The 26,893-nt window shown below is 35.2% G+C and overlaps 1 pseudogene; it reads left to right on the top strand.

The window, feature by feature from the left end:
- Positions 1-24,184: 24,184 nt before the first annotated feature.
- LOC124078387 (protein PHTF2-like) lies at positions 24,185-26,479 on the top strand (annotated as a pseudogene).
- Positions 26,480-26,893: the final 414 nt, after the last annotated feature.

Below are 26,893 nucleotides of genomic sequence, written 5' to 3'. Positions count from 1 at the left end.
GTCCTTTCCCTAAAGACCTAAAAAGAGCATACTACAAGGACACTGCTACATCAATGTTCATAGCAACACAATTCACAATAGCAAGACTGTGAAACCAACCTAGATGCCCTTCAACAGACGAATGGATAAAAAAATGTGGCATTTATACACAATGGAGTATTACTCTGCATTAAAAAATGACAAAATCATAGAATTTGCAGGGAAATGGATGGCATTAGAGCAGATTATGCTAAGTGAAGCTAGCCAATCCCTAAAAAAAATGCCAAATGTCTTCTTTGATATAAGGAGAGTAACTGAGAACAGAGTAGGGAGGAAGAGCATGAGAAGAAGATTAACATTAAACAGGGATGAGAGGTGGGAGGTAAAGGGAGAGAGAAGGGAAATTGCATGGAAATGGAAGGAGACCCTCATGGTTATACAAAATTACATACAAGACGAACTGAGGGAAAAGGGGAAAAAAACAAGGGGGAGAAATGAATTACAGTAGATGGGGTAGAGAGAGAAGAGGGGAGGGGAGGGGAGGGGAGGGGGATAGTAGAGGATAGGAAAGGCAGCAGAATACAACAGACACTAGTATGGCAATATGTGAATCAATGGATGTGTAACTGATGTGATTCTTCAATCTGTATATGGGGTACAAATGGCTTGAATCAAAGTGTGACATATGATATATCAAGAACTATGTAATGTTTTGAACAACCAACAATAAAAATTAAAGAAAAAAATAAAAAATAAATAAATAAATAAAAATCCGAGCCAAAATCAATGAAATTGCTATTAAAGAAATAATACAAAAGATTAATGAAATGAAAAGATGGATTTTAGAAAGGATAAACAAAATTGATAAACCCTTAGACAAACAAACCAAAATAGAGAAAAAACTAAAAATATGAAAATCAAGGTGGAAAAGAAATATCAACATAGACACTGCTGAAATCCAAAGGATTTATCAGAAACTATTTTGAAAATTTATATTCTAATAAGCTAGAAAATCTTGAAGATATGAGCAAAATTTTTAACATACAACCTATCAAAATTGAACTAGGAGCACATAGAAAACATAAACAGATGAATTTGAAGTAATAAATTTAAAACATCCATCAAATCACTCCAACAAAGAAAATACAAGGATTGGATGGATATACAGCTGAGTTCTACCAGACCATTAAAGTAGAAATAATACCAATTCTCTTCAAAGGATTTCATAAAATAGAATAAGAAGGAACTCTGACAAAACCATTTTACACACCACCATCACCCTGATAACAAAACCATACAAAGAACCATCAAGGAAATAAAAATTTTAGAGGTAGGTGCAAAAATTCTTAATAAAATATTGGAAAACTACATACAAAAACAAATCAACAAAGCATTTGCAAAGCACAGCACCCACTCATGTTTAAAATAGTAGAAAAACTAGTGATAGAAGGAAGTTACCTCAGCATTATAAAGGCTATGTATGACAAACACAAGGACAATATTACTCTGAACAGAGAAAAACTGAAAGCATTTCTTCTACAAACAGGAACAAGACAAGGATGTCCACTATCACCACTCCTATTTAATATTCCTTAAAACTCTAGCCAGAGCAATTAGACAAGAGGAGAAAATTAAAGTGATTTGAATAGAAAAAAAAAGAGTTGAAAATTATCTGTTTGCTGACAACATGATGCTATATTTAGAAGAGAAAAAAAAAAAAACTCATCAGAAGACTTCTAGAGCTCACAAATTAATTCAGCAAAGTAGCAGGATACAATATCAACAGCCATAAATCAAGCATGCAACTATGCTACAAAGATTAATCTACTAAAATAAGAAATTAGGAAAACGGTCCCATTCACAATAGCCTCAAGGAAAAAAAAACTTGGGAATCAATCTATCAAAAGAGGTGAAGGACCAGTACATTCTAACATGTCGGCTCAGGAAATGACTTTTTTTAAAAAATATGTTTTTAGTTATACATGGGCACAATATCTTTATTTTGTTTATTTATTTTTATGTGGTGCTGAGGATCGAGCCCAGGGTCTCACACGTGAGACATGAGTGCTCTACCGCTGAGCCACAACCCCAGCCCAGGAAATGACTTTTTAACATGACTCATAAAATGAAAGAAGTAAAGTTAAAAATACTAAATAGGAAAGTATCAAATTAAAGAGCTTCCTCATAGCAGAGGAAACAAGAGTATAAAGAGAGAACCTACAGAATGGGAGAAAATCTATGCCTCCTGCATCTCAGATAAGGCATTAATACCTAAGGTATATTAAAAAAACTCAAAAAACTTAACACCAAAAACCAAATAGCCCAATCAATAGATGGATAAAGGAACTAAACAGACACATCTCAAAAGAAAAAAAATATGAATGTTCAAAAACTACATGGAAAATATTGTTCAATATCTCTAGCAAATAGAGAAATGCAAAATAAAATTACACTGAGATTTCATCTCAATCCAGCCAGAAGGCAATTATTAAGAATACAAGTAACAATAAATTTTGGCGAGGATGTGGGGGAAAAGTATATACTAATACATTGTTGGTGAGATTCAAATTAGTTCAACCACTCTGGTTGAGCATTAGAAAGATTCCTCAACAAGCTAGTAATAATATTACGATATGACCCAGCTATCCACTCCTCAGTATATATTGAAAAATTTTAAAATCAGCATACTACAGTGATGCATCCACATCAATGTGTATAGCTACACAATTCCCAATAGGTAATCTCTGCAGCCAACCTTAGTGCCCCTTAACAGATGAAAGGAAAAAGAAAATGTGGTATTTATATATAGTAGGGTATTACTCGGCTATAAAGTAGAATGACTGCTGGGTATGATAGTGCATACTTGTAGTCCCAGCAGGTCAGGATGCTGAGGCAGGAGGATTGTAAATTCAGCCTCCGCAGTTTAGTGAGACCCAAACTAAAAATTTGAAATAAAATAAAATCAGCTGCAGTTGTGCCTCAGTTGTGAGTTTTCTGAGTTCAATCACTGCTCAAAAAAAAAAAAAAGAGCATTTGCTGATAAATGGATGAAACTGGAGACTATTATGTTTAGTGAAATAAGCCAGTCCTCCCAAATCAAATATTGAATGTTTTCTCTGATATGTGGAAGCTCAACCAAAATAAGACATGTGTGATTAAAAAAAAAAAAAAATATATATATATATATATATATATATATATATATATATATAAGTAAGATCAGAGGAATAGACAAAGGAGAATGAAAGAAAGGAAGGGATGGGTTAGGAAGTCAGGGGAATGGTTCTGACCTAATTTTTCTATGTACATATATAAATATATCACAGTGAATCTCACTATCCTATACATCCACAAGACACTAATTAAAAAAGAAACTCACTAAGTATATATCAGAAAGAGCAGTTGAATAGAGGGAAGGAAATATAGGGGTGAGAGTGAGAGGAAGGGGAAATAATGGGACTGAAGTAAAACAAATTGTATTCCAGTATTTTATAATTATGCCATAGTAAATTTTATTTTTATGAATAACTAAAAAGAAAACAATTAAAAATAGTTGAAATATTTTTAAAAAATAAAGAAGACATTAAGACATTTCCATTTTGTTAAAATAATGCTGAGGAGGGCTGTATCTGTGGCTCAGTTGTAGAGCCCTAGACTTGCATATGTGAGGCACTGGGTTCGATCCTCAGCACCACATAAAATAAAGATATTTATATATATTATATATGTGTGTGTGTGTGTGTGTGTGTATATATATATATATATATATATATATATATATATATATATATATATATATATTAAGCTGAAGAGATTTGTCAACACAAGACCTGCCATGCAAGAAAGGATAACTGGAATCTTTTAGGTTGAAATGAGAGGACACATGCAAAAACTCAAAGACATACCAAAAATAAATATCCCTAATAAATAAAAATATGTGGGAAATTATAAAAGTTAGGAGTATAGTAACTTTGGGTTATAACATCAATTTGTTTTCTAAATGATTTAAGAAACTGATGTGTTACAAAGCCTGTAGTCAATCTGGATAAACAGTGAATAAATATGTACTTTGCAATATCAATATCTGGAATAGTGTGGCACAGAGCTACATTAGAAACAGAATGTTATGTTATTGAAGTTAAAATGATGTAAATCCAAAATAATATTATAATGTGCTCATGTGTGCCAGAATGCAGGAAAGTTCAGAGATGAGGTTTAACCTAATCCATGAGTTAATCCCCTAGGGATTAACTTGGTGGTAACATTAGGCAGGTAGGGTGGCTGGAGGATGTGGATCCATGGGGGCATGCCTTTGGGTTTTATATTTTGTCTTCATTGAATCTAGTGATTCTCTCTCTCTCTTTCCCTCCTCCCTCCCTCTCCTTCCTGAGTGTCATGTCCTGACCTGCTTTCCTCAACCAAACCCTTTCGCCATGATGTTTTGCCCACATCCACCCTCAAGAAATGGAATGGACTCTCTATGGGTTGAGATTCCTGAAACCATGAGCACCTAATAAACTTTTCCTCCTCTATGTTGTTCTTGCCTGATCTTTTGGTCACAGTGGTGAAAAAAAAAAACTGATTAAAACAGATATTGGTGTAAGTGTGGTCCACTTTACCTTTTGAATATAGCCCTCCTTGCTCTGAGGCTTATTATGAAATGGACTATTTTTCCTCTCTTCTCCCCTCTCCCTAACAAGATTAGGGAGACAGTGTTATCTTTTTCTTCCCCTAGTTAATTGTCCTTAAACATACCCACCACAGGAAGGAGATATCTGTCAGAGTATCTAAGAAGCAAATATCTAACATATCATCAGGACACCCTGGGACCCCTTAGCAAAGCACATCTGGAGCACAACTTTTGAAGAGTTCCTTTAAAATCCCCCTGTTCCTTCTGATGGGCAGAATCACAGCCTCAGGGACAGGAGGCCCTGTTTATCCTTTGCTAACAAAGCAATAAAACTCCTTTTTTCTTTTTCTCAAAACCATGTCCTCATTATTAAATTAGCATTAATTGGCATTGGGGATGTGATGGGCCAGGTTATACAGGTAATGACTAAACAGACTCCATTTTACAGTGAGAGTCCATGTCATATAAGAAATGAGCACATTCAGCCTCTGTACTCATCAACAGCGGATTAGCATAGCATGTTTGGCAACACAAATGGCTATTCTTATGCAATATAAAGATGTTCTTTTTTAAAATATTTTTGTAGTTGTTGGTAGACCTTTATATTTTATTTATTCATATGTGGTGCTGAGAATTGAACCCAGTGCCTCACACATGCCAGGCAAGTGCACTACCGCTGAGCCACAGCCCCATTCCCAAGCTGTTCTCTTTTTAGTTCCCATTTTTTGGACAACGTACCCTGTCAGAGATTGATTATCTAGACCTTAGTAACCATTCATTAAACTTGAACTCAACTAGGATCATTTTGACCAACTTCCCTTTCTGCTTATGATTTTAGATCTCATGACATTTGTTTACGGTTTTGAATCATAGCAACAACCACTATGATTAAGGTGTTTTGGGACTATTAATGTGTACTCTAACCCTTGGAGGAGATTGAAGGATGTAGACTTGCAGCCTGCCCCTTGGCCCACCAGCTGGTAGATCCAGAATGCCAACTGGTGAAAAAGCTTCCCGTGTCCTGCTTTAAGATCAATTAGGTGATTTATTGCAATCTCACCATAACAAGGACAAAGACCAAGCTTTCGATAACATTGGTAGTGAGAAGTAGAATCATTGCTGAAACTAATCTGTCCATATGATTCAGAAGATTGTGGTTCAGAAGGTTTTTGGAGCTTTTTGGAATTTGTTCAATGAATTTTGAATGTTTAGCAGTACAACCTAGAAATGTGTTAGATTGTTTTGGGTGGAACTTAATGGGCAATTGTGGTCATATTTTAGAAGACCAAAATGCCAAAAAGACTGTACAGCAAAGAGATCATGAGCTCACAACATTTACGAGAAGGAAGACTCTATTGGAAATTGGCCTAGAGGCTATTCATGTTATGTTCTGGCTAAATAGTTGCCTACATTTTTTCATGTCCTGAAATTTTTTGTGACCCTCAATTTAAGAGTGATGGACTAATTAATCTGATGGCAGAAATTTCAAGACAGCACAGCCTTCAGGGGATGGCATGGGTATTGCTGGCAGCTTTTAACCAAGTTTACTGTGTTAATCAGGAGCAGAAAAAAGAAATATTTTTAAAAACTTCAACTTGAAATTTGGGAATAAAACTGGGGCTAAAGAAGCTGCATTTGTTAAAGACATTACAGTAACTAAAGAAACACTCAAGATTGTCCAGAGAAAATAGAAAAGATAGCTTGAGTTCATCTCAGGAATTGGGAAGACCATACCAATCTCAGACTTATGGGTGTAAAATTTAAAATTTCCTTTAGAAGAGACCACTGGAGCACCCTGCTTGCACAAGGGAGCCTAGGAAGTTTTTTTTTTCAATGTGCACAGCCACCCAGGCACTTAGTGATTGTTGTGGCTATGGTCTTCATAGGCTTGGCTACTACTCAAGATGGTTGGAGACCTGGGCAGAAACTACATAATGCTGGTTTTGCAGAAAGGAATGACACTGGAGTTACAAAGTCATGGAGGCTTCTATTGAGACTTCAAAGGAAGGCTTGGGGGTCCAGGAAAAGTGCTGCAGAGTTATAGTCTCTGCAGGCTACCTCTGAGAGGCCAATGCATGGACATATTAGGAGGAAGCTGAAGCTGCAGTGGAGGCTTCAAAATTTGAGAAAGGCCAATACCATGAAATATCTGCTAAGGAAAACTGCAGGAGTTGAGCAGGGATAAGCCAAGGGAGAGGCCTTATGGGTTGCAACAGCAAAGCCATAGGGGTGTAGCTACAAAAGCCCTTTGGAAGGAACATCAGAATGCCATATACTCCAAATGGTGGACATGGAGATACAGGACTTGTTTGACCAGCTGAATTTTAGTCATGTATTGGTCTCATCCATTCTTTCTATACCTATTTTTTTGTCCATTTTAAATGGAATTTTTTACTCTATGTCTTCATGTACTGGATACATATAGCTTGTTTTTGATTTTTACAAGGGCTTATGCTGAGATTTTGCCTTAAATTTCAGAGAAGACTTTGAACTTGGACTTTGTCCTATGCTTGAACTGTTAAAGCGATGGGGACTCTTGAAACGGTTTCTTCTACCACATTCATCTGCCATGATGTTCTGCCTCACCTCAAGTCCCGAGGAATGGAGTCAACTCTCTATGGACTGAGACCTCTGATACTATGAGCTCCAAAATAAAATTTTCTTTCTCTAAAATTATTCTTGTCAGGCTGTTAGATTGAAGCAGCAATAAAGCTGATAAAAAATTAAGAGGTTAAATGTAATCCCAATATTAACAACAAAGAAAATATAGGATACAAAGGGGAACAAGAAGAGAATTTACAAAAATTTACAAAGGGGAACAAGAAGAGTTTACAAAAATTTAACTATACACAGAATCAGAGAGAAATGATGGAAATGAGAGTCAAAAGGCTGTAATTCATATTTAAACCATATTAAAATGCAAGATGTAACATATTTTTAGTAGTTAGATTAAATGCTGATGGATTAAACTTTCTAATTAAAAGAGAGATTCTTAGAATTGCTAAAAAATCAAATTTTATAGTATATACGAAGGGCTCAGTTTAGATCCAAAGGCACAAATATGTTGCAGTAAGAGAATGAAAAAAATATTTGATGGGAATAGTACCTAAAAGGCAGCAGGGATGTATATATTAATATCTGATAAAATAGACATTAAATTGTTTTTAAGTTATAAGGAAAAAAACATTATATATTAATAAGAAGTTCTATAGAGCAAAATTACATAACAACTATCTAAAGATTTACACATGAAACAATCTCAAAATATATGAAGAAAATGTATAATTGAAATGAAAATACAATGGCATAAAAATAGATTTGAAGACTTCAAACCCCATGCTACATAATGAATATAATTAGACAAAATATGCATAAAGGAAAAGAGGAATGAAATAATCATAAGTCACAGTGATGTACTCAACAATAGCAAACGTGTACAGTTTCTCGAGGGCACACTAAACATTCTCTGGCATAAATCATATGTTTAGTTACAAAAGAAGTCTAAATAAATTTTAGATGATCCTAGTCATTCCGTGTGTCTTATTTAACCACAGTTACTGACTACTAGAAATACAGAATTGTAATACAATGAGAAACTTAAAAAAATTATTGGAGTTCTAGGGCTGGTTGAAGTTCAGTATTTCTGGCCCTTGCTGGGGCTACGACACATGAAATGGCATGCAATCCAGTCAGCAACATCAGCTGGGTTCATGTCAGTGAAGGCCATAGGGACCTACCACAGCAGTCTTCCATGGTGTTACAGTTTGAATCTGGAATGTTCCCCAAAAGTCCATGAATGAACACTTGTATTCCTGTTGTTGGTGCTACTGGGAAGTGGTAGAAACTTTAGGAGGTAGTGCCAAGTTGAAAGAAGTAGTTCAATGTAGGTCAGTGGGAATATATCCTTGGGATGTACTGGAAATGTGGCCCCATCTTTTCTTTCTCTGCTTTCTGGCTACCATGAAGTTAGCAGCTTGTTTCTATCACATGCTCCATGAAATAATGTTTTGCCTTGTCACACGCCTAAAAGCAATGGAGCCAATCAGCTGTGCAGAAACATATGAAACAGAACAAAAATAAATCTTTATTCCTTTATGTTGATTTCTGTCAAATATTTTGTCAGAGTGACATCAAACTGACTAACACACATAAGGAAAAAATAATAGTCTAGGGAATTATTGGTACTGAATTATATTGTTGGGGGAATGTGGTTATACTAGTAGGATAACTCCTATAATTTTCTATATGGCACTTCCAGTTTTTTGTGAACCATTGAGTTGGTGCAGCTTTTAAATTGTACTCCAAAGATCTCCTAATGCTATTTTTGTTTATGGAATTGTTAAATAATTGTTTTTTTTTTTAATGTTTTATTGTTGGCTGTTCAAAACATTACATAGTTCTTGATATATCATATTTCACAATTTGATTCAAGTGGGAGCTAATAATTGTTTTGCTAATGGGAGCTAATAATTGTTTTTTTTAAGACTACAAGAGCCAGAACCCCCTAGTCTGACATCTTAGTGACCCGGACAACTAATTTTTGACAAAGATTTAAAAGCAATTAAGTGAAGAAAGGATAAATAATGCTGGTCATCATCATTTCAATAAATGATGTTGGTCAAACTGTACATTTAATACTACTACTACTACTAATAAAATAAAATAAAAGCCAGCTTAAACTTCACAATACATTATATTGTCTGAATGTAAGCATAACAAAATTTTTGAATGAAAACAGAAGATAAAATCCTCATGACCTAGGGTTAACTGCAGAATTCATAGAAATAACAGCAAGAGCAAGATTCACAAAAGACACAATTGAGGGACTGGGATTGTGGTTCATTGATAAAGCACGTGCCTAGCATGTGCAAGGTGCTGGGTTCAATCCTCAGCACCACATAAAAATAAATAAATAAATAAATAAATAAATAAGATTTTTTTTTAAAAAAAGACACAATTGATATCATTGGATATCATTAAACATAAAAATTTTGCTGTGTAAAAGACATTATTAAGTGAATAAAATTATCAACCACGTATTGGGGATATATTTATAAATCTTTTCCATTTTGACTAATTAGAGTAATAGAAGGGAGATCGATAGAATACAACAAGTATATTAGAGAGGAGGAGACAGGGGAAAGTAAGGTATTGGGGTATGAGATTGATCAAATTATCTGCATGTATAAATATGGCATAATGAATCAAACTATTATGTATGATTTTTAATGCTCCAATAAAAATACATTTAAAATATTTGCATATTCTGTATACAACAAAAGATTTATATAAGAAGTTAGGTATGTATGTATGTAGGGGATGAATAGATAGAATTGTGCAAAATATCTAATAAAAAGCAAAAGTTATTAGGGAGATTATCATTAAATTTTAATTAAATTCATCAGAAATCCAGAAAACTTCAGGACAAAGGATGAAATTATCTCATCCACACATTCATCTCATATATTAGAGAGCTACAACCCAAAGAAAGGCAGCAACAGTCACAAAGACAATTATTGGCCTGGGCAGCCAGTCTTAGTGACATACCCAAAGATGAATGAGCTAGACTAAAGAAAAATGTTGGTTTTCCACTTGCATTTAAGTCATAGATTTTATTACTGAATAAATGCACAAGATTATCTATCTACTAATCACAGAATTATTTTGTAGAAGAATTAAGTGCTTAATAACTTCACAATGTTGAGTTTTAAATTCTTTGAAAATCTATGTAGGTTATAGAATTAGAAATACCTTAACTCTTCTTACTTGTATCCTTGTATTTACCTCTTTCTTGAACTAATTCTCAACACATTTCTTCTTTCTGGTAAGCTCCAAAAGAACAGGTATATGATGTATCCATGGTCCTGTTGGTGTTGAGTACATTTAGGTTCATGGTTAGGGTGAATGAAATTTAATGAATGAAGAAAAAAAAAAAAAAACAAAAAACCCACACAATGTTTTGTTGAATTTCCAGCCAAAATTGTTTTACAGAATTATAGATGGTAAAATTAAAATGCTAAGTGAAATATGCAGATTTTCAAAACAAGAAACAGAAGATAGTGGCAACATAAATGTTCCTGGAGGATATTATACCAAGTAAAGTAAGCCAGACACAGAAAGAATAATGCTACATGGTCTCATTCATAGTAAAAGCCCCCAAATTTAATCTCATAGAAATTAGGTGCATAATATTGATTATCAAAGGCTGGAAAGAGTAGGGGATCCAGAAGGCAAAGTGTTGATACACAGATAAAAAAATACAGTGAGATAGAGGGGTTAAGTTCTAGTGTTATGTAACCTAGTAGGATTGCTACAGTTAATAATTTATTGTGTATCTCAAAATAGCTAGAAAAGGATTTTGAGTATTCCCCAAACAAAAAAATGATAAATATTTGGGCTAATGGTTATGCTAATAATCCAGATTTGATTATATAAATGTGTTAAAATATCACACTATACCTATGAATATGTGCAGTTATGTGTCAATTAAATTTTATTAAAAAATTAAAATAAATTAATTAATTAATAATTAATTTTTTCTAATATTTATTTTGGAAATAATGTTGTTTGACACCCTCTAGATTATCTACTACTAATGAGCAATAGGGTCTGTACAGTAGCTTCGCCTCTTATTCATCAGTTCAACCAATACTTCTTCAGTGTCTGTAATGTGATCAGCATTATGCTATACATTAAGGTACTGCAATGGATATGATGAAGTCCTTATCCTAATATTGAGGATACAACAACAAGTATAACAAATTTATTATCCTTAGGTAATTTACATTATAATTTACAATTATAAATTTGATTCTATCCCCTGCTCTATCAAATTTGAAAGCTGTTGATTACTTTATAATAAAATTGTTTTCCTATCATATGTGATACATATTCTAAGCACTGTAGTAGGCACAGAGTTAAATAATATTACCACCCTTGAAATTATCATGATTAAATTATGACTCTTAATCAGAATTCCAACTCCCATGGCTGGGAGTGGGGTTAAGTAGGATGGAGAGAGAGAGAGTACTACAATAGAAATAATGCTATACATTGTTGAATCAAGGGTGAACTTGGTGTCACTGGCTAATTAAAGCATCCCCTTAAAGTACCAAATAGGAAGCCAGAATACCTGAAAACTATTTGAGATTCTGCCACTGCTTTACTCTATGGAATCAAGAAAATAGGGACTGGAGTTGTAGCTCAGTGGAAGAGCACTTGCCTAGCATGTGTGAGGAACTCAGTTTGAGTCTCAGCACCACATGTAAATAAATAAAATAAAGGTCCATCAACAACTAAAATATATTTAAAAAATAACAATTCTCTCTCTGAAACTCAGTTTATCCATCTAAACAGAGTCAATTGAGTATTACATGTACATTATTATGTGAGGTCAAAAATGTCCCACAACAGCATTAAGCATTGGACAATTATAAGTCCATCCACTTAACTCTCAGGAGTGTCTGGGTTTGCACAAGAAAAAAAAAAAAAAAATATATATATATATATATATATATATATATATATATATATATATATATATATATATCATATATTTTCCTTGCATGGGTTGGTTAAAGGAATGAGAATTTTATTCTAAGGACATGAAAGGGATTTTAAGCAATGGAGAAAGATAAAATTTTAAGACAACTGAAAGTGGAAACACAACTTACCCAAACTTGTGGGATGCAATAAAAACATTTCTAAAAGGGAAGTTTATAGCAACGAATAATCAGATCAATGAGAAGAAATATTTTAAATATACAACCTAATGTTACACCTAACGGAACTAGAAGCTGAAGAACTAATTCAAAAAAATATATCAGAACCAAAGAAACAATAAAGATCAGAGAAAATAGAAACTAGAAAAAAATTTTAAAATCAAAGAAACTGAGACATGTTTGATAAGATAAAATTAACAAGTATTTACCTAGACTAAAAAACAAGAGGGAAGATTAAAGTAAAAAAATAAGAAATGAAAGAGAAGACATTACAACTGATACCACAGGAGTACACAGGATCATATGAATATCATTGTTAGGGTTTTGATACAAAGTGTTTCGCTAACATCTCATGTGAGAGAAAATACAAGATAGTTTAGAGGTGAAATAATGTAATTGAGTTATGATACCTGAACTCAATCTATGCGTTAATCCACTGATAGGGATTAACTATAGGCAGGTAGTGTGTGGCTGGATATGATGCATAATTGGAGGTATGTCTTTGGTGTTTATCATTTGTCTATATGAAGAATAACTCTCTCTCTCTCTCTGTCTCTTTCTTTGTCTCTCACTCTCTCCCTCCCTCTCCCTTTCTCCCTCTCCCTTTCCCTCTTTGGCTCTCTCTCCTTCCTGGTGCCATGCCCCAGCTGCTTTTCTTTGGCATGCAATTTCTCTACTGACCTGGCAGTTTAGCTCAACAGTAAAACTTTCACCCACCAAGCTCAAGGCATTGAGCTCTAACTCTAGCACTACTCAGAAAGAAGAAAACAAACAACACTAATAACCACAACATCAAAACAAACCTGACAGAGAAATACAGTGGCAACCAATTGAAAACAACAACCACCACCACATCAATAACAATAGGGGCAAAACTATTACAGAATAAGTTAAAAAGTTGAAAATTAATAAAAATAAAAGTTTTGTTAGGAGAAAGTGAGACAGAAAAAAAAAGATAAAATAGTATATTAAAGAATAAAAGGAGAGGGGCTGGGGTTATGGCTCAGTGTTAGAGCACTCACCCAGCATGGTTGAGGCACTGGTTTCGATCCTCAGATTGAAATAAAATAAATAAATAAGTTAAAATAAAGTTTTACTAGTTGAAAATTGTGTCCACCTGAAACAAAAAATATATTTAAAAAAAAAAGAATAAAAGGGGAGAAGGAATCTTAGGGGATGGCAGAAGGGAGCTAGGCAGTGATTACCAATCTCCTCACAGCACAAAAGGAGGCACTGAAGGAAAAGAAGAATTGAGATATATTTGACAAAATAAATAATGTAAGACTCAATATTGCAAAATCTGAGACTTGTAGAGACTTTCTGATTGGTTACAAAAGTAGAAAATAAGCACAGAGTTTCCTAAACCTGAACCTGTACCAGGTGGTACAAAGGGTTGTGGGGAGAGAGAGAGAGAAAAAAATCTCTTAAGCTGACCTGCTTAAAATATTTGGAAAGGCAAACAAAATTTAAAGAGTTATGGGGTAGAATGCTTGCCTTGCACAAGGCCCTGGGTTCAATTACAAGCACCACACACACAAAAAAAAGAGTTATAGGAGAAGCAGAGTCTTTAAAATATATCAGTCAGCATAAATTCAAATCATGAGAAGGAAACTGAGCTGGGAGGCCAAAGACATCTTGTGGAGTTCATAGGTGACTAGTCATCCCCTTAAGTCAACACAGCATCTTTTCATATCCAAACAGCACAAATTAATACAAGAAGGAATTCCCTTGTGATGAGTCCTTTTAAGAATATGGCCAGCAATAACTCCTAGGGGAACCACTACTAGTTGAAAATTGCTGAATCACCCTCCCATTCCCCCTTGCCATGAGCAATGAGAGTGGGAAGGAGTGGACCTGTGCTGGGAAATGAGCTTAACCCACTGCTCTGCTCAGTCACCATGACCCAGGCAAAGGCAAAAAGCTCTGAGCATCATCCATTAACCAAGACAGTGACAGAGCAGCAAACCAGCTTTGATCTCAAACAAATAAAAGTAGATCCAACAGGTCCATGCCAGTGCCAACCACTGACATTAGGGGGAGGCACTCTGAGAAGCTTAGGTACTATCCTCTTGATTATGGGGCCATACAGGAGGCCTGATGCATGAATATACAGTGACACAGATATTAAGACTACTAGGAGAAATTCACTGAGTTCCCCAGGAAAGTTAAGTACAAGGCATCCACAAATATCCATGGGGAAATCAGTTAAGATGAAAACTGATCCAAGGCAACAGGAAGGTGTGGCTCCTAGCCTTGACTGTCTCCCAACTTCAACCATGATCACAGTCGTTGAGTGACAGGGCATTGTCTGGACACTGTGTGGAACTTGCATCAGTCACATTAAGGAGAGGAAATCAATGCCCATCCTTCACAACATGGGCCACTGGAAACAAGAACCCAGGTAAACAACCTGAGTCCCTTTACTGCAATAACATGGAAGGTAGCATGTTATCTTCTACACTCAGAACATCCACAGAAAATCTACATCCAGAGATCCTGTGTTCACAAAGAGCCTCCAGGATCTGCACCACAATGTAAAGGATTCTGTAGAAAAGAGCAGATCCACAGTGACCTAAAGCAATCACAGGGAAACACCAGAGACTGCATTCTGAATTCTTGCATAAAATGGAATCAACAAAGCCACAACATTGCACCCTTTGAGCAGTCAGCTGCAGGGCACTAAGGTGACAAACCAGAACAAATCAGATGGTGGGAGGTCCATAACAACTAGGGAATTGACCTCTGTACCCCTACAACTCTGGAGAGATACATAGCCAAATAATGATGGACATCTGCTAAGTGTCCAAACCCCAATGAGATCCAAACCATGACTCAAAAAATTTTTCTTCACCTTGGAATAGTTTAATATAAATAATTCTAACATTAATTTTCATCATATAAATAACCCTTTAACTTGAATAATAGTGATTATCCTAATAACTGACATTGAACATTTATCCCATTTGATGTATTATATATAATGGTTTAAAACATTAATTGGAATCAATCACCCCGTCATTGTTTTACTAGCTCTAGTTTATATTTGCTCCTCTTTTTAAAAACAATATTTTTATACCTTTATTTTATTTATTTATTTTTATGTGGTGCTGAGGATTGAACCCAGTGCCTTGCATGTGCTAGGTGAGCACTCTACCACTAAGCCACAACCCCAGCCCACATACACTTGCTCCTTTTACTCCATATTCATGCATTTATGTTATCTGCTAATACCTGAAATACCCACTGTACATCTATTCCTACTTTCTACCTCTTATTTCTCAATCTTTATTCATCACCCATTTTAGCCCCTATTTAAAGTTATAGCAATTTTAGTAAATTTAATAACTGTATTTGGATTGTTCCAGAGTTTTACTAAAAGTTTATAGCTGGATCTGTGAAACTGTTATGAAAAATATCAACAATTTTTTATATGTCATAAAGTTTAAAAGTACAAGGTTTAGCTTTGAAATGATTATAGTAAATATCTAGAATTATAGTAAATATTCTGTGGAATCTCTCAAAATGGCACTCATATTGGGATCAGTAGAAGTCAATGTTGACTTAAAGTACCACTATCTGGATACTCACCCAACCCAAGGCCATCACAAGAAATAAGCTCACAAAACAATCCCTTACTTAAAAGAAAAACTGATAACTATCCATATTTCTGGGTAGATATACAAACAATAGGAAAAACCAAGGGAAAAATCACTCCAAACACCCTTAACTGATGCCATGGACACCATAGTAGAAGAAATATCAGAGAAATAATTTAGAAAGTTCACAATTAAAATGATCTATGAGCTAAAAGAAGACATATGTAGTGAAATTTTAAAAATACAAGAATGAAAGATCATGTCAATAAGATATACAGATTCTGAAAAAAATAAATAGTAGAAATAAAAGATGAAATGAACCAAATTAAAAACTCAATAGAAAGGATCACCAATATATTAGGCCACTTTGAAGATAGATAGTCAGGCCTTGAAGACAAAGTATATAATCAAACCACGATGAAAAGTTGTTAAGAGACCAAGAACAGAATATTCAAGAAATTTGTAATGAAGCAGGAAAATTTAAGAATTGTTAGAAAAGAAGAAGGCTCTGAAGGGAAAGCTAAAGGGATACACAGAATTTTCAAAGAAATAATCTCAGAAATGTTTCCAAACCTTTAGAATGTAATGACAATTCAAATACAAGGGGCATATAGGATTCTAAATATAAAAAAAATCAAATCAAAAGAGATCCACTCCATGATACAATATGAAGAAAATGCCTAACATACAGAATAAGACTAGTCTTTTCATGCTGCAACAGAAAAAAATACTTAGTCACATTTAGTGGTAAACCAATCTGAATTTCATCTGACTTCTCAAGCCAGATCCTAAAAACCAGGCAGACTTGGAATAATATATACCCAGCTTTGAAATAAAATAAATGTAAACCAAGAATACTATGCCCAGCAAAGTCAAGTTTCAGAATTGAAGATGAAATAAAACCTTTCCATGATAAAAAGAAGCTGGAATAATTCATATCCAGAAAGCCTGCAGTATAAAACATACTCAATAAAATATTTTGAAAACAAGCATAGAGAGAAATTACACTGGAAAATAGTCATTAAATGAGAATTATGTCAGATTTTAACAGAATAAATCAAAGTGGCAGGAAATAAAAATCATATCTATAATAACATTGAATGTAAACAGTCTAAACTCCTCAATCAAAATATATATGTTTGCAGATTGGATTACAAAAACAAGATCTAACAATATGCTGTGTTCAAGAAACTCAAAGGCAAGGAATGTGATATCCACATTCAGATAATGAAAGGATGGTAAAATACATACCATTTAAATGGTACTTATAAAGAAGCAAGTGTAGCTATTCATATCTCAGATAAAGTTGACTTCAAGCAAAGAGTAATGAGAAAAGACAAAGAGGGTTGCTTCATTCTGCTTAAAGGAATCCCACACACACACAAAAAGTTATAATGTGTGTAAGCCGTAGTTGTGATCCATGCCTGTAATACCAGTCTCTTGGGAGGCTGAAGCAGGAAGATTGCAAGTTGAACACCAGTCTCAGCAACTTAGGGAGGCCCTAAGCAACTTTGTGATACCCCGACTCATAATAAAAAAGAAATTTAAAAAGGGGACCTGGAATGTGGCTCAGTGATTGAGTGCCCTGAGTTAAATCCTTGCTACAAAAAAGGGTGTCATGAATGTAAATATTTATGACCCCCAAATTGTGCATATACATACAAACTGTAAACCCTTACCAATATTAAGAATCAAATAAAAGGGCCAAGGATCTGAACAGACACTTCTCAGAAGAGGACATACAATCAATCAACAAACATATGAAAAAATGCTCACCATCTCTAGCAATCAGAGAAATGCAAATCAAAACTACTCTAAGATATTATCTCACTCCAGTAAGAATGGCAGGTATTATGAAGTCAAACAACAACAAGTGCTGGCGAGGATGTGGGGAAAAAGGTACACTCATACACTGCTGGTGGGACTGCAAACTAGTGCAGCCAATTTGGAAAGCAGTATGGAGATTCCCTGGAGAGCTGGGAACGGAACTACCATTTGACCCAGCTATTCCTCTTCTCGGACTATACCCAAAGGCCCTAAAACAAGCATACTACAGGGACACAGCCACATCAATGTTTATAGCCACACAATTCACAATAGCTAAACTGTGGAGCCAACCTAGATGTCCTTCAGTAGATGAATGGATAAAAAAAATGTGGCATTTATACACAATGGAATATTACTCAGCACTAAAAAAGAATAAGATCATGGAATTTGCAGGGAAATGCATGGCATTAGAGCAGATTATGCTAAGTGAAGTTAGCCAATCCCAAAATAACACAAATGCCAAATGTCTTCTCTGATATAAGGGGGGTGATTCAAAATGGGGTAGGGAGCAAGAGCATGGGTGGAAGATTACCTATAGATAGGGAATAGGGGTGGAACGGAAAGGGTGGAAGAAGGGGAATAGCATGGATGGTGGAAGGAGACCCTCATAATTATACAAAATACATGTATGAAGATGTGAATTTGGTGTCAACATACCTTATATACAAACTGAGATATAATAAATTGTGGAATAAAGGTATATTAAGAATTGTAATGCAAAAAAATAATAAAAAGAGAGCTCATGTATAATGGCATAATTTGGCACGAACATACTTTATATACAGAGTTACAAAAATTGTGCTGTGAATGGATAATTATGATTGCAATGCATTCCAGTCCTGTCATGTATGTAAGAAATAAAAAAAAATGAAGTACACTTTAGAAGATGGAAATAAACACAAGCCTGTGCAGGTCCTAGGGGCACAGCAGGCTCCATCCACCCCTCATCCAATGGGGCAGACCCCCACAAGGGCCTAGGCTCTGGTGCAGGACCACCTCTTCCGACCAGCAGACTACAGACCAGCAGACTACCTTAGGAGATCAAGCCCTGTGGTCCAAACGCACCCACACCTCTTCTGACCAGCAGATTACTGTGGGAGAGCAAGCCCTGAGGTCCAAACACACCCACACCGGCCTGTGTGGGTCCCAGGTGCACAGCAGGCTTGGTCCATCCCTCCCCCAGCAGGGCAGATACCCAACACAGCCTAGCCTCTGGCGAAGAACTACCCCTCCCCACCAGCAGACCCCCAAGGAAGGTCAAGCCTAGCGGCCCAGATCTACCCACAAAAACTTGCACAGGACCCAGATCCAGGAGGCAGTAGCATTCATTGAGGGACACCAGCAGGGTCTAGAAGCCCAATATCAAGGTGAGGTACAATCTACCTGGGTACTACAAGAATATAGGGAAGAAACTGTAATACCTCAGATCCACACTATAAGAAAATAAGACACATAGACAACATAAAAAACAAGGGAGGAATGTACCCCAAACAAACCAGGACACTATAATAACAGAACACACAAACAGCGACGCTGATGAAATGTCAGAGAAGGAGTACAGAAGGTTCATGATTAAAATGATCTGTGAATTAAAGAATGACCTAAATGAGCAAATACAGGAAAAAATCGATCATTCCAACAATGAGATAAGAGACCAAATACAGGTGCAAAAGATTACTTCAAGAGAGAGATAGAGACCCTGAAAAAAAAAAAAAACATTTAGAAATCCTTGACATGAAGGATACAATAAATCAAATAAAAAACTCAATATAAACCATAACTAACAGACTAGATCACTTGGAAGAAAGAACATCAGATAATGAAGATACAAGTACACAACCTGGAAATTAAAGTTGATCACGCAGTGAAGATAGTAAGAAACCATGAACAGAACATTTAAGAAACAGAACATCAAAAGACCAAATCTAAGAGTTATTGGGATAGAGGAAGGCACAGAGTTTCAAACCAAATATCAGAAAAATTCCCAAACATGAAGAACAAATTGTACAACCAAATACAAGAGGCATACAGGACACCAAATGTACACCAAGGCACATTATAATGAAAATTCCTAGCAAACAGAATAAGGATAGAATCTTAAAAGCCTCAAGAGAGGAATCAGATCACATATAGGGGGAGATCAATTCGTATCTCAGCAGAGTTTTCAACCCAGACCCTCAAAGCCAGGAGATTGTGGAACAATATATACCAAGCTCTGAAAGACAATGGATGCCAACCCAGAATCTTATATCCAGCAAAACTAAGCTTTAGATTTGATGATGAAATAAAAACCTTCCATGATGAACAAAAGTTAAAAGAATTTCAACTAGAAATTCTGCTTTATAAAACATCCTCAGCTAAATATTCTAAGAAGAGGAAATGAAAATCAATGATGAAAATCAGCAGAGGGAAGGATTACACTAAAGGAAAATCTAATCAGAGGAGAAACTAAGTCACATTGGATACCAAAAATAAACAAATATGGCTGGGAATACAAATCATGTCTCAATAATAACCCTGAATGTTAGTGGCCTAAACTCACCAATAAAAAGACATAGACTACAGATTGGATTAAAAAAAAAGACCCAACAATATGCTGCCTCCAAGGGACTCATCTCATAGAAAAATAAATCCACAAACTGAAAGTGAAGACTTGGGAAAAATCATACTACTCACATGGACTGCAGAAGCCAGCAGGGGTTTCCACACTCATATCAAATAAAGCAGACTTTAAACTAAAGTTAATCAAAAAGGATAAAGAAGGACAATACATACTGCTCAAGGGAACAATACACCAACAAGACTTAACAATTATAAATATATATGCCCCAAACAATGGAGCATCTATGTTCATCGAACAAACTCTTCTTAAGTTCAAGAGTCAAATAAACCACAACACAATAATTTTGGGTGACTTTAGCACACCTCTTTCATCACTAGATAGATCTTCCAAACAAAAGCTGAACAAAGAAACTATAGAAATCAATAACAATCAATAACTTAGACGTAACTGACATATACAGAATATTTGAACCTGCATCAAGTGGATACACTTTCTTCTCAGCAGCACATGGATTGTTCTCTAAAATAGACCATATAATATGCCACAAAGCAACTTTTAGCAAATATCAAAAAGTAGAGATCCTATCCTAAATTTTATCAGATCCTAATGGAATGAAATTAGAAATCCATGATAAAATAAGAAATAAAATGCAGTATAATATCTGGAGACTAAATAATATGCTACTGAATGAACAAAGGGTTACAGAAGACATCAAGGAGGAGATTAAAAATTTTTAGAGGTGAATGAGAACACAGATAAAACATATAGAAATCTCTGGGACACTATGAAAGAAGTTCTAAGAGGAAAGTTCATTGCATGGAGTTCATTCCTTAAAAGAAGAAAAAGTCAACAAGTAAATGACTTAACATTACATCTAAAAGCCCTAGAAAAAGAAGAACAAATCAGCACCAAAAACAGATGAAGACAGAAAATAATAAAAATCAGAGCTGAAATCAACGTAATTGAAACAAAAGAAACAATTGGAAAAATTGACAGAATAAAAAGTTGGTTCTTTGAAAAAATAAATAAAATATACAGATGCTTAGCCATGCTAATGAAGAGAAGGAGATAGAAAACTCAAATCACTAACACACATGATGAAAAAGGAAATATCACAACAGAAACTACATAAATACAGAAGATAATTAGAAATTATTTTGAAAACTTGTACTCCAATAAAATAGAAACTATTGAAGGCATTGACAAATTTCTAGAGTCATACAATTTGCCCAAATTGAATCAGGATGATATTCACAATTTAAACATATCAATTTCAAGTGATGAAATACCAGACGCCATCAAAAGTCTACCAACCAAGAAAAGCCCAGGACAGGATGGATACACAGCCGAGTTCTCAAGACCTTTAAAGAAGAACTAATACCAATACTCTTCAATTTATTTCAGGAAACAGAAAAAGAGGCAACAGGCCAATATCACTCTGATTCCAAAACCAGGCAAAGACACATTAAAAAAAAAAGAAAAGAATACTTCATACCAATATCTCTAATGAACATAGATGCAAAAATTCTCAATAAAAGTCTGGAAAATTGTATATAGAAATAAATAAAAAAAATTGTGCACCTCCATCAAGTGGGATTCATCCCAGGGATGCAAGGTTGTTTCAACATATGGAAATTACCAAATGTAATTCATCACATCAATAGACTTAAAGATAATAATCATATGATTATCTCAATAGATGCAGAAAAAGCATTTGACAAAATATAGCACCCCTTTATTTTAAAATACTAGAAAAACTATGGATAACAGGAACATAACATCATAAAGGCTATCTATGCTAAGCCCAGGACAACATCATTTTAAATGAAGAAAATTGAAGATATTCCCTCTAAAAACTGAAGAAAGGGATGCCCTCTTTCACCACTTCTATGTAACATAGTTTTTGAAACACTGGCCAGAGCAATTAGATGAAAGAAATTAAAGGGATACACATAGGAAAAGAACTCAAATTGGCACTATTTGCTGATGATATAATTCTATACCTGGAAGACCCTAAAAGTTCCACCAGAAAATTTCTAGAACTAGTAAATGAATTCATCAAAGTAGCAGGATATAAAATAAACACCCATAAATCAAAGGCATTTCTGTATATCAGTGACAAATAATCAAAAAGGGAAAGAGGGAAACCTACCCCATTTTCAATAGCCTGAAACAAAATATGTGGAAATCAAATTATTGAAAGAGGTGAAAGATCTATATACTAAAATTTACAGAACCCTAATAAAGGAGTCAAAGAAGACCTTAGAAGATGGAAAGATATACCTTGCTCTTTAATATGCAAAATTAATATTATAAAATGACCATACTTCCAAAAGCACTGAACAGATTTAATGCAATTCTGATCAAAATACAAATGGCATTGCTCATAGAATTAGAAAAAGCAATCATGAAATTCATCTGGAAAAATAAGAGTCCCTAAAGCAACCCTTAGCAGGAAGAGTGAAACAGTTTGCATCACTATACCAGACCTTAAACTATACTACAGAGCAATAGTAACAAAAACAGCATGGTATTGTCACCAAAAATTACTGGTAGACCAATGGTACAGAATAGAGGACACAGAGAGTAACCCACAAAACTACAAATATCTTATATTAGACAAAAATATATATTAGAAAATGGATTGGAGAAAAGATAGCCTCTTCAACAAATGGTGCTGGGAAAACTGGAAATCCATATGCAACAAAATGAAATTAAACTCCTATCTCTCACCATGCACAAAACTCAACTCAAAGTGGATCAAGGATTTAGGAATACAACCACAGACCCTGTGTCTAATAGAAGAAAAAGTAGACCCTAATCTCCATCATGTGGGATTAGGCCCCAACTTCCTTAATAAGACTCCTATAGTGCAAGAATTAAAATCAAAAATCAATAAATGAGATGGAATCAAAATAAAAAGTTTCTTCTCAGCAAAAGAGATGATCTGTGATGTGAACAGACAGCCAACATCTTGGGAGAAAATCTTACCCCTAACACGTCAGAGAGAGCACTAATCTCTAGGGTATATAAAGAACTAAAAAAGATAAGCACCAAAAAATCTAATAAATGGGCCAAGGACCCGAACAGACACTTCTAACAAGATGATACAAAAAAAATATTCATCATCTCTAGCAATTAGAGAAATGCAAATCAAAACCATTCTAAGATTTCATCTCACTCCAGTCAGAATGGCAGCTATTATAAAGACAAATAACAATAAGTGTTGGCTATGGTGGGTATAAAAAGGTACACTCATACATTGCTAGTAGGACTGCAAATTGGTGCAGCCAATATGGAAAGCAGTATGGAGATTCCTTGGGAAACTGGGAATGGAACCACCATTTGACCCAGCTATCCCTCTCCTTTGTCTATACCCAAAGCACTTAAAAACAGCATACTATAGGGACACAGCCACATCAATGTTTATAGCAGCACAATTCACAATAGCTAAACTATGGAGCCAACCTAGATGCCCTTCAGTAAATGAATGGATAAAAAATGTGGCATAGATACACAATGGATTATTACTCAGCAATAAAAGAGAATTTATAAAATCATGACATTTGCAGGTAAATGAATGGAGTTAGAGAAGATAATGCTAAGTGAAGTTAGCCAATCCCAAAAACCCAAAAGGGGAGGTGGGGGGCGTGGGGGGAACTCTAAAGGAAAGCGGGTGAGGTGATGCTCTGGAGGTAGCGTGCCCTCCTCTCTGGCAGCATTGCTGTGGATCCTTGGGCTCAGGAGGCAGTGGTGGCAGCAGCAACAGTGCTGGCCTCAATGTGTCCCAGTGCACCCCAGTGCCTCCTAGCGGTACATCGCCTGCTCCTATGCTTCAAATGAGGAACATGCAATTTCAGTAGAAAAAATGACATCCAAAGTCACAGATGCTGTAGTCTGGTATCAAAAGAAGATTGGAGCATATGATCAACAAATATGGGAAGAATCTGTTGAACAAAGAGAAATTAAGGGTTTAAGGAATAAACCAAAGAAAACAGGACATGTGAAACCAGATCTCATTGATATTGATTTTGTAAGAGGGTCTGCATTTGCTAAGGGAAAACCTGAAAGTCCTTGGAGTTCTCTGACCAGAAAGGGAATTATTCAAGTCGATTTTTTTCTTTCTTTTTTTTTTTTTTTCGCTTCCCGTGGTGGTTACAATTAACATCAAAAGTCATCTTTTTCTGGCTTCTTGTCCTTTATCTTCTTCAAGTTGCTGTACTAGTATTATTCTGTCCACTTCCAGCCCACATGGTATACCTCTGACAGAAGTGATCTGGCAGACATGGCTGATGCTGCTCTTGGGAACTCTGCATTGCCATATTGTTTCAACAAGAATATCCAAACCCATTAGGTACAGGCAATAAAAGAGAAGTAAATTAAGAAAAGCAGCTCATTTGGACAGACATAGGGAAGAAGATGGTTCTAGTGTCACAGAAAACACACAGGAAGGAGCAGTTCAGAGCCACAGTACAAGCACCACTTACCGTGTTGATACTGTCTTCAGAGATCTCTGGAATGCTGCATTCTTTTTATCAGGATCAAAGAAAGCAAATAATTCAATTGGTCAGTCAACTGAGACTGACAATGGCTATGTATCTCTTGATGGAAAAAAAAAAGTCTGTTAAAAGCAGTGAAGATGGAATGCAAAACCCCAAAACTCAGTGTGAAACTGTTAAAGCAGAAGAGACAGCCTGGATCACAGGGACAAGAGGAATATTCCCAGAAAAGACACCCATAGGACAACAACAAATTATTCTGATGAAGTGTCTGTTGAGGAAGGTCCTGAAACAGGATACTCATTATGTCGTCATGTAGACAGGAGTTCTGAAAACATCCTTCAGAATACAAAGTCACACTATTATAAGAAACATTATCCTAATAAGGATGCCCCTAAATCAGGTACTAGTTGCAACTCTCACTGTTCAAGTTCCAGACAGTATTCTAAGAGCACAAGTCCAGAGTCTGAAACAGAAGATATATCATGGGAACACTTGTTACATTGTGCAGAATGCCATTTATCTTGTACCAGTGAGACAGATGTGGAAAATCCTCAAATTATTCCATGTGTGAAAAAATAATATGGAGACTACCATTTTCGTTAGAGTCATTTGCCCTGGCTTCATAGGTCCCCCTCAGAATTAGAAAAATAAGTGCTATAGTATAGGAAGGCAATGACTGTAATAAAGCAGAAATGTCTGTACTTGAAATCAGTGTAATGATAATGAACAGAGTGATCAGCCATATAGGAGGAATAGGATACCAGAGTTTTGGAAATGTAATCTCTCTAATCCTGGGTTTAATCCCATTTGTTTTTTGACTTTCTCAAGCTGCAGACTTGAAACAACTCACAGCACATTCTGCTTCAGAAGTTTATGTGATTTCATTTGGTTCTAATGAAGATGTCATGGTTCTTTTTATGGTTATAATATGTTTTGTGGTCCATATCTCTCTTGTATGGACTTTCTTTTTCTTGCTCTGTGTAGCAAAAAGAACTTATTAATAGCAACTACTTTTTGCAAAATTCTTTGGATATTTAATAGCTACAAAGAAGGCACAGGAATCTAAGATTCCTCATTTCCGGCTGAAGAAAGTATAGATGTAAAAATGTGGCTATCTCTCTGTCCCTATGTTAAGTGTCGAGGTCCTCAGAGATCAGTTGATGTAATAGTATCGTCTGCTTTCTTGTTGACTATCTCAGTTGTATTTATTTGTTGCACTCAGCTGCTTCGTGTGCATGAGAACTTCCTTGATTTTCACTACAACTGGGAACTGGTAATCTGGTGCATCTCATTAACACATTTTTCTCTTAAGATTTGTTACCCTTGGATCAGAAATAAGTAAAGTATATAGCAATAGCTCAATATTACCTACCGAGCAGATAAACCTCTACTTGAAAATGGAGAAAAAACCTAGGAAAAAGGAGGAACTGACACTATTGAATAATGTTTTAAAACTGGCTACTAAACTACTAAAGGAACTGGACAGCCCCATTTAGATTATATGGGCTTACAGTGAATCTGCTGCTTTATAACATCACCCAGGTTGTCATCTTGTCAGCTGTTTCTGGTGTTATCAGTGACTTGTTTGGGTTTAATTTAAAGTTGTGGAAGATTAAATCATGACAATTCAGAGAAAAGAAGATGTAGCCTCTTTTTCAGAATACAAGTACTGACTAAGCTACCTGAAAGCGGTCACTGACTCTGCTTCATGAGTCTCCACTGGGAAACCGAAGTGTTTACATCAGACTGTCTTATGCAATTCTTACATTTATTTTACTTGTTCACTTTTTTTCATTTATTTTAATCTTTATATTTTATTTTAAGGATTTATGTTCTTAGTTGTTGAAAGGGTGATAAAATTGATATCCAAATACTTGAGATCCTGGTAATTGCTCATAAACTGACAAATTAAGATCTTATTAAAGTAGAAGCTATTGCTAAACACTATATCTCCATCAATGTCATGAAATTGCCTTACTTGAGGAAAAATCCTTTAACTTAGGAATATTGCACTGGACTCAGCTAAACATATACAGCATTTTATTGGGTAAATCAAGATCCAGTCAGGTTTTCTC

The sequence above is a fragment of the Marmota monax genome, unplaced genomic scaffold, assembly GCF_021218885.2.
Source record: "Marmota monax isolate L192 unplaced genomic scaffold, Marmota_monax_Labrador192_F-V1.1 WCK01_AAM20220418_F8-fsc00767, whole genome shotgun sequence".
In the NCBI taxonomy this organism is placed as follows: domain Eukaryota; kingdom Metazoa; phylum Chordata; class Mammalia; order Rodentia; family Sciuridae; genus Marmota; species Marmota monax.
This window is presented reverse-complemented; position numbering and strand designations above follow the sequence as displayed.